The sequence below is a fragment of the Denticeps clupeoides genome, chromosome 13 (genome assembly GCF_900700375.1).
Source record: "Denticeps clupeoides chromosome 13, fDenClu1.1, whole genome shotgun sequence".
NCBI lineage: Eukaryota > Metazoa > Chordata > Actinopteri > Clupeiformes > Denticipitidae > Denticeps > Denticeps clupeoides.
The window spans coordinates 18,470,460-18,480,450 of record NC_041719.1 but is presented as its reverse complement, the minus strand read 5'-3'; positions in this window follow the sequence as shown (position 1 = coordinate 18,480,450).

The following is a 9,991-nucleotide window of genomic DNA, read 5'->3' as shown; positions in this document are numbered from 1 at the left end:
CACACGTAGCGCTTTCCCACAAATTTCTGAAGTAGTCTCCAGAAAACCTTTATCACGCTACAGGGTGATGGATGGTTTCATGTCTCCACCATGTGGCCAGGACGGCTTCATTGCTCAAGTGCCTTCTCAGGACAGCATGAATGCCAAACCTGGAAGCTCGTTAACCTACATTCTGGACCTCAGAAAATCCTATTATCTGATGGAAGGGTTCAAATATGAATGTTTTTTTGTTTCAGAGGTTTTTATTTGTGCTGATGTAGAAGCAGTAAATCTTTAGACTGTTAAATAAGACAGTGGACAGTGCCTGGGGCTGCAGGGGGTCTGCAGAGATTGAACAACATCTGGATTGAAGGGAAAGGGGGTCAGTGAGTGAGGGGCTGGGTAGCATATGGGTTATATGGGGGAAGGGTGGAACCAAAAGACCCCCCTCAGTAGAGGAATGCGGTCAGTCAGCCTCCTGCTAAGACCGTTTGTGTGTGTGTGTGTGTGTGTGTGCGTCTGTGATTAGCCAGTTTACTGTAAACGGTGCTGCACGATCTGTTGTTCTTAAAAGTTCATAATGTTGGTTGGCATCATTTCAGAGTCTGACAATGAACCCCCTGAGCAACATCCAAAGTCAGCTTTACTTCAGATTAATTTTACCAAGCGGGCTTCCTTCCAAAAAAAGGTTCTAAGCAGAGGTGGGACATGTTCGTCTAAGCAGTAAAAGCTTCTTAAATCCTCAAACTTTATGAGGCTGCTCCTCAGCAGGGGTTCTCAACAGGGGTGCTATTTCCTTCAAAAATAAATAAATGGGGGAATGAGAGAACCAGTGGAGAACCAGTGGAGAACAGCGATCTCTGGTCATGCTCCGGCAAACGGTCTTTTCTAACCACAAGTCTGGACTGTGCAGGCCACACACTTCTTGACCAATGTGCCATCCGGAAATGGACATTTTTACCAGTGCAATGTTTTCTGCGATTATGCCTTCACTTTTTTCCAGAGAAATAGTGTGCCAGAAAAGCAAGCCTTCTGAAGCCCACCTCACTGTCTGAAATCAGAAACTGCAGAGGTTTATTCTAATTTGGGGGTTTAGGAAATACCTACTGACTTAAGTAAATAAACACAAGCACTGAAACCCTCGCCCTTTGGAAAATCTCCTATTCGGCCATGTTATCGTGAGGATTGACTCAAGACTGCAAGGCAGTTTTAAAACCAATCCAACTGAGAATGTTTGAGTAATGAAGTCCGTTTTCATCTGTCCAGGTATATGCAGTGGCTATTAAGAATCTCCAGACAAGTTAGAAAGGACGGGTAAAAAGTACACAGCAGTATTTCTTCTTATGCGGTGTTACTCAATCCATGTCTATGGACCCTCTGATGTAAATGCTCACTAAACTAGAATCACATGTTGTAGATCTCCACGAAGCACAGATACAAACGCTTTCTTAACGTTCAGAACTTTTTCTTCAGCGTGCAGTGCAACATTATGTGTGTAACAGATGAAAGAATCTTTTTAAATTCATTTTGTATTTTGCACAGAAAATAAATATTTGTTCACCCCAGTCACCCATCCATTCACCGGGAGGTTCATTTATACCTGCCTTTGCATGACAGAAGCTTGGTTTTGAGTGAATTAATGGCTCAGTTGAGCCTCTCCATCTACTGGGTCTAGCTCTTCTTTAGAAAGTCTTTTTTGGACCAGGCCTCTCCTGGAGCACAAGAGATCCTTCTGGCCTACTTAAATCTCCTAACATTGCAATTACAGCCTGCTGCTGAAGGATAAAGGACCCCCGGAGCCACATAAACATATCTGTATAAAACAGAGTTAACTGGCAGTGTGGCTATCATTATCATCAATACTGGCACCCCCAGGTATGTTAATGCACATTTAGTTTATTTGTTAATGAACTAAATGTAGAAATGATTTAGGTAATGAACCCAACATTCAGAAAATCAGCACCAGGACCAGTACCTCTCTGTGTATATGTCATCATTGTGACATTTTGTGATCATTTCCCAATTATCAATCATTTATATAACCATGGGTCACAAAGACAAATGTTGAAACCTAATAGGGAATTGAAACCAACATATTTAAACGTTTAAAACACATTTAGTCTGTTTTTCCAACAACGTTTGTGAATTCTTAATATAAGCAACGTGCAATGGTGTATTCCCATGTTACCAAGTAACTATAATCTTACTTGATATTGATTGTGTTTAGCTTCCACAAACCAGTCTTCATAGTTCATTAACTGGAAAATTTGCCACAAAATTAAAACAAATCAATAATTTATGTGATTCAAATTCATCTTATGATTGCTTGGCAGCACATTAAAATAGTTAAAGGTAAGGAACAATTTCATATCATATTACACATATTTTTAGGACAAGTATGTCGCTATCTGACAATTTTTGATTGTTTCTTAACCTGGAACAGTTCATATGCAGGTGTGTTATTTAATCTCTAATATTATTAATAATGTCTTAGAGAACAGATTGATAGGGGTCCCGGATTGTATCAATGATGGCTGAGAGATGAATGGAGCCCGGGGTGAACTGAGGTCACAGGAGCTCCATCCTCAGGGGCTATTTTAGATTCTTAAATTAAGATTAGCACAAGACAGGTTTGACTCTCTGCCTATCTTCACATCTTCTAGCCATGCCATTAATTAATTGTTCCATTATTATGCCATTGCTTTTAATTTATCTGCTTTAATTCCTTACTTTTTCTTCTATTCCATTACCTGTATGGCTCAGTGAGAAAAGTATAAATAAATATTTAAAACAAATATTTAAATATATCAAAAATAAATATTTAATAAATTCTGCTAGTGTGAAAAGCAAAATTTCTACATCAGTTGATTAAAAAAATTATATTTAGCTGCAAAAAGCATTTTGTCAGTATCTACAATACACTGCTGTTCACGTAACAGTAGTCCAGTAGAACTAAGATGCTGAACTTTGACAGTCTTTCTCCTACTCCCTCTCTTTTTCCTTCCACACACCACTAAATCCCAAACCAGTTAATGAATATATTTGGCAGAAATATATTGGTGAGACTAAGACACATACTGTCGTCATTTAAATATTCTGAAGTTAAAGATATAGAGACAAAAATAATTGGATGGCCCTTTTTCCTGTTAATAACCTTTTTCAATTTGTTTTGAGCTCTGGTCCTAGATCGTGCATCCAGGTATAGTACAAAACTAGGCTTTGAGTAGTCTGTGCTGTTGTTCCACTTTTGGCCACAGGAGGGCAGTGCAAGACAATATACAATCGTGGCCAAAAGTTTTGAGAATGACACAAATACTGGTTTTCACAAAGTTGGCTGCTTCCGTTTGTACCATGGCAACTTGCATATACTACAGTATGTTACGAAGAGTGATCAGATGACCTAATGGTTAACGCAACAGACTCATAACCGGAAGGCTTTGGGTTCGAGTCCCGTAGCCGGCACTGAGTTGACCCTCCCCCGCCCCCCAAAAAACAATACACCTAGTGGTTAAAACACACACACCTATGAACCATAAAACATAGGTTGAAATCCCCCTTACTACATTTACAGCATTTATCAGACGCCCTTATCCAGAGCTACTTATCCCCTGGAGCATCTTAGTGTCCCTGAGCAAGACACTTAACCCTGAGTGTCTCCAGATGGACTGTCCCTACTTTTGGGTGGTGGTGGCCTAGCAGTTAAGGAAGCAGCCCAGCATCCAGAAGGTTTGAGGTTTGAGATCGGTTTGAATCCCGATTCCCCAACGTGCCCCTCCAGGTGCACTGGTTAAAAGCAGAGGACTCATTTTGTTGTGTGCACCGTGTGCTATGCTGCAGTGTATCACAATGACAATCACTTTAATTTTTTCCCCCTCCTCTGTTAACAATGTTATCTGCAAGGAAACACATGCAGTCATCATTGCATTGTGGGAATGGGGTGACATGACTCATTAAGAAGGACAAGATGGCCACCTCCCGTTGCTCAGTCATGGAATGCCTTTCTGCATTTTCAAAGACCCGGCCCACCTCACTCAACCCAACTAAGAATGTTCCTTTCCTTGTATGTTCTCCTGTCCTGCTTCCTGCCTTCCCATTCCTTGTCTTGTCTTTTTTTCACAAGCATCAACATCTGTAGATGTTGCAGCTTCGGCTGACCTCACACTTGCAGAGGAACTTCATGGAAATTCAGCTGCCTCCTTGCGCCTCTCCACAACTGGGTTATCGTTTCCATGTACACGTGCTCAATGTCCTGTCTCGTTAAATTTTTGTGACAAGGACTGAGCCACACAGATCGCAGCTTTGTGTGTTCAGGTTTCATTCCAGGCCACTATCATTGAGTGTTAATCTATCACAGGAGGTTCATCTTCTGTGGCAGCTCTCCAGGAGTGCTAATCACTCTCTCTTTGATCTTCGAGTCCACCACGAGTCCTCCACCATCTCTACCAAGACCGGCTCCCTCTTGTCCTGACCACCAGGGGGAGCCCATGCAGCTTGGACAGACCTCCCTCACTTTCAGCGAGAACAAGCGGTGGTACCGGGAAGGTCTGTGTGCTTACTGCGATTCCCCATCTCACCACCGCACCATCTGCTTGTTGCGACCGGGAAACACGGCACCCAGCTGATCATTGTTGCGCGATCGGTTTGACCCCAGGCCACATCCCCAAGGACAACTTCCTCCCGGCTCACGCTGTCCACCGTCCTGCAGTAAGATTCTCAGACCATCCAAGAGCAGCGTGCAATTTCATCGACCACGCCGTCATCATCCAGCACAACATTCCCCTTGAACTTCTCCTGCCCCTGTCACCATCTGGATGCAGACAACAAGGCCATCACCTTCCGAGTCACCTTCATCATTACCTCACCTCTCCTCCTGGGTTTTCCCTGGCTGGTCGTCCACAAGCCCCATCTGTCCTGATCGTCGGGAGCATCACCGGTGCCTCCAGCCACAACCTTCCCAGTCTCCAACACCACACACCCCAGGGTGCACCCATGGAAGTTGGAGATTGAATTAGAGGTAAAACAACTAGAGTGTGAGGAACGCGAGAGGGAGCGGAACCGGGAATATGAAAGTCAGCGCGAAAGGGAAGAGTGGGACTTTGTTTTAAAGAAGCTAGAATTAGAATAGTCAGCTTGAAAAAATGGCGGTTGTAGGTGTTTCCCCCGTCTCTTTTCCACCTGGATTGCTGTTACCTCCTGGCTCAGTGTCTCCTCACATCCCTCCTGTTGACCAGATTCCTTCTGGGTTTGATGTGTCCCGTAATACTCGTCCCTTCCCTTCCTTCAATGAACGGGAGGTCGAGAAGTATTTTAGTCATTTTGAGAGGGTTGCCATTACATTAAAATGTCCAACTGGTGTCTGGAGTCTCTTATTACAGTGTGTGTTGTCTGGTAAAGCTCAGGAAGTTTAGCAGAGTTTGGACTACAATACTGTTAAAACAGTTATTTTAAATGCATTTGAACTGATACCTGAAGCATACAGACAAAACTTCAAGTCTTGTGTTACCAGGGATGTGGAGAAAGTAGCTGCTGGGGCCGTTCCAATTGCATCCGTATCCTCTGCGGTGACTCCTTTCTCTGTGAGATGTTTTGTGACTTGTGCCCGTCTCCAGAAATTTTGAAATCATGTCTGATCTGGACTCGTTTATGTTTATGTCATCTATCTGATCAGCATGCTTGTGAGATTAAACATTTGATTGGCCTCTTTGTATTCAGATGTGCCATCTTGTTGTAATGTCCTGCACCATGACATTGACGTGGGTGACCATGCGCCCATTAAGCAGCACGAATATCACCTCAATCCCACAAAAAGATGGCCTATCTTGCCGATCATGGGTTAGCCGTGCCCAGTTCTAGTGCCTGGAGTTCTCTGTGCATTCTGGTTCCTAAACCAGAGGGCACTCATCTGTTCTGCACTGACTATCGTAAAGTGAATGCAGTCACACGACCTGACTCGTATGGAGGATTGAGTCAACCGTGTGGGCTCAGTAAACTGGATTATTGAAGGGTCTACTGGCAGGTGCCACTAACACCTAGAGCTGCTGAGGTCTCAGCGTTCGTGACTCCAGAGAGTTTTATGCACTGTGTTTGACCAGTTGTGTAATGCTTCGCTCACCCTAAACTTGGCAAAGTGTGAGTTTGCTAAAGCAACTGTGAGTTACTTAGATAAGTTGGTCAGGGGCAAGTTCGCCCCCTTGCAGCTAAAGTAGTAGCCAGTAGTAGCTCTGACTTTCCCGTACCAACCACTCAGGGAGAGCCGCGCAGGTTCCTTGGGATGATTGGGTACTACCGTAGTTTCTGTAAAAACTTCTCTGATGTTGTGTTGCCACTGACTAATCTGCTCCATAAAAACTCTGCCTTTGTTCGGTCCACAGATTGCCAGAAGGCATTTGAACATACCAAAGCATTGCTTTGTAATTCTCCAGTTCTTGCTGCTCCAAACTTTCACCTTCCATTCATACTGGAGGTAGATGCAAGTTCTACTGGAGCAGGTGCTGTACTCTTACAGGAAGATACTAATAGATTTGATCACCCCGTTTTTTTTGTTGGGTCAACTTCCATTACTGTTGTAGTATTCACAGATCATAACCCTCTTCCTCACCAGAATGAAAAACGCCAATCAGTGTCTTATGTGCTGGTCCTTATATCTACAAGGGTTTAATCTGGAGGGGGTTTTTACAGACCCAGCGAAGCTCAACAGCTGTTCATGTGCTTAAGACCAAGCAAGATATGCGATAGCTGCCAACTCATAAGCTCATACATGATGTCACAACAAGGTGGAACAAGCCCAGATCAACAGTAAATGTTGATTTTTAGTGGTGGCCCAGTGTTACGTCCTGGTTTCTGTTCTGTTCGTGTTGTGTTTGCAGGATGCCTTGTGATTGCAAATTGAGCCCACATGTTCCTGCTGTGGACAGACAGAATAAAAGGAGCCTCAGTCTCCTTTTTCAGGGCTGCGCTTGCTGTGCCATCCACCCCGCCCTCCTCCCTACCATTTCCAGATTGCATCACTTCCCGTTTCCCCTGTGCTTCCCCTAGGAGTGTGTTTCGCATGTATTTCTTCTTTATCTCTTTAGTTATTTTTTGTTAATAAAATACTTACATTTTTCAGTTTAGGATCCCCTAGACTGGCTCGTAACAACTCAAGACAACCAGCAATTTATATCGAGGACCCTGTTACAGGTCTTGTCCCTATGGTGAAACTGCGGTAATGGGACAGAGCAGATTATTTTGGTCAACATCGCTTTAGCCAGTTGAAGCATCTCTATAAAAATTTCTTCAGTAATTTCCGACTGGCGTAGCCAGACATTGTTAGCGCTGATGTGAATTGCTTTACTAGAATATCTACTGTTATTTTTTGCCAGCATTTTTAAAATTGTGAGGATGTCGGGCACTCTGGCTCCAGGAAAACACAAGATTTTATTCGCTGGTGCCGCTGTCCTCATGTTTCTAACTATAGAGTCACCAATGACTAGAGCCGGTGGTTAGTAGGACTCAGCGGATGCCTCGCTGAGGAGGGATTAGCGGTTCTGTTTGTGAACCGTGGAGTGGCGGCCTGCTGCCCTGCTGTCCCGGAGGGCACTACTGGTATGGGCGCCGGGATAGAGACACTTACCGGCTGACTGGGCTGCTGTGCATCCGGGGCTAGAAATTAGAAATGAAAACTTTTGGCTCCCTAATTACATATAGGTTTGGAAGCGCTCTTCTAACTCGGCTATTTTCTCTGTCATTCTGGCTTGTCTTCTACACTTTCCTTCTACAAAATCCTCACTACTGACGGAGTTCGACAAACTGTACATTTCACAAACTGTCGAGGGGATAAGTTAGCCATGACTTAAGTTTGTTTAGGTAATTCTTAATTTTGAGGAAATCCAGAAAGTCCTTGGAAGTGACACCAGCTCACGCAAAACACACTAAACAGTGCAGTACAGTACCGGAAGTCTGTACAGTACTGGAAGAACTCTACCACACCATCTGTCGGCGCCTCCCATCTTCTGCCATGACTGCCGACCTTGTCCTCCAATGTCATTCGCCTCCACGGGCTCCCCCAGGACCAACAGCCAGGCAAAGAGAGTTAACCAACAGCTGTTGCGATACCTGTGGGGCTTCACCGCCAACCACCAATGCACCTGGCCATTCTACCTTTGGGGGGAGCTGGCTGACAACTTCCAGGTCCCATCTGCCACCGGACACAGCCCTTTCAAGATCTGCTATGGGTACCAACTAGCCATCTTCGCCCACCAGGTGCCCGCAGGTGGGGTCAACCCAATCACCTACTGGTTCCAATTTCCTTCCATTCGTATCCATCCTGTGTTCCACATCAGCCATCTCAAACCCTTCTTAACATCACCTCCGGATTCGCCACCGCCACGGATAATTGACAGGGGGGGTAACATACACCCCATCGAAAGGATCCTGGACTCTCGTCACCGGGGTCGTGGAGTCCAATCTCTCTTGCACTGGCCTTCTATGGTACAGAGGTACGGTCCGGCTCACATGACCGGAATGCCGTGGAAATGGGGTGACGCAACTCTTTTAAAAGGAAAATATGGCCGCCTCCCGTTGCTCAGTCATTGAATGCCTTTCTGTGTTTCAAAGATCCAGCTCTTCTCACCTCAACCTAATGTAAGAATGTTCCTGATGTCTACTCTCCTGTCCTGCCTCCCTACCTTCCTGTTCCTCATCTTGTCCTTTTCCACGAGCATCAATATCTGTTGCAGCTTTGGCTGACCTCACGCTCGCAAATTAACTTTGTCTAAATTCACCTAACTCCTTGCACGTGTCTGCAACTGGGTAATCGTTTCCAGGTACAGGTGCTCACTGTCCTGGCTTGTTTCATTTTAGTGACAGTGGTGACCTAGTTGGTAAATAAATGGTCCCGTTTATGCCAGCTCGACAACCTTCGCCCACACACTGCTCCCTGGGTGCCTTGCATGGCTGCCCACTGCTCACCAAGGGTGATGTGTTAATGCAGAGGACACAAAAAAAACATTCAACTTAAGACTCATTTCACGCAGGGAGTGCAGGGAGCACAGGGAGTGCAGAATTATTAGGCAAATGAGTATTTTGTGCACATCATCCTCTTCATGCATGTTGTCTTACTCCAAGCTGTATAGGCTCGAAAGCCTACTACCAATTAAACATATTAGGTGATGTGCATCTCTGTAATGAGAAGGGGTGTGGTCTAATGACATCAACACCCTATATCAGGTGTGAATAATTATTAGGCAACTTCCTTTCCTTTGGCAAAATGGGTCAAAAGAAGGACTTGACAGGCTCAGAAAAGTCAAAAATAGTGAGATATCTTGCAGAGGGATGCAGCAGTCTTAAAATTGCAAAGCTTCTGAAGCGTGATCATCGAACAATCAAGCGTTTCATTCAAAATAGTCAACAGGGTCGCAAGAAGCGTGTGGAAAAACCAAGGCAAAATAACTGCCCATGAACTGAGAAAAGTCAAACGTGCAGCTGCCAAGATGCCACTTGCCACCAGTTTGGCCATATTTCAGAGCTGCAACATCACTGGAGTGCCCAAAAGCACAAGGTGTGCAATACTCAGAGACATGGCCAAGGTAAGAAAGGCTGAAAGACGACCACCACTGAACAAGACACACAAGCTGAAACGTCAAGACTGGGCCAAGAAATATCTCAAGACTGATTTTTCTACGGTTTTATGGACTGATGAAATGAGAGTGAGTCTTGATGGGCCAGATGGATGGATTGGTAAAGGGCAGGGAGCTCCAGTCCGACTCAGACGCCAGCAAGGTGGCGGTGGAGGACTGGTTTGGGCTGGTATCATCAAAGATGAGCTTGTGGGGCCTTTTCGGGTTGAGGATGGAGTCAAGCTCAACTCCCAGTCCTACTGCCAATTTCTGGAAGACACCTTCTTCAAGCAGTGGTCTGCATCCTTCAAGAAAAACATGATTTTCATGCAGGACAATGCTCCATCACACGCGTCCAAGTACTCCACAGCGTGGCTGGCAAGAAAGGGTATAAAAGAAGAAAAACTAATGACATG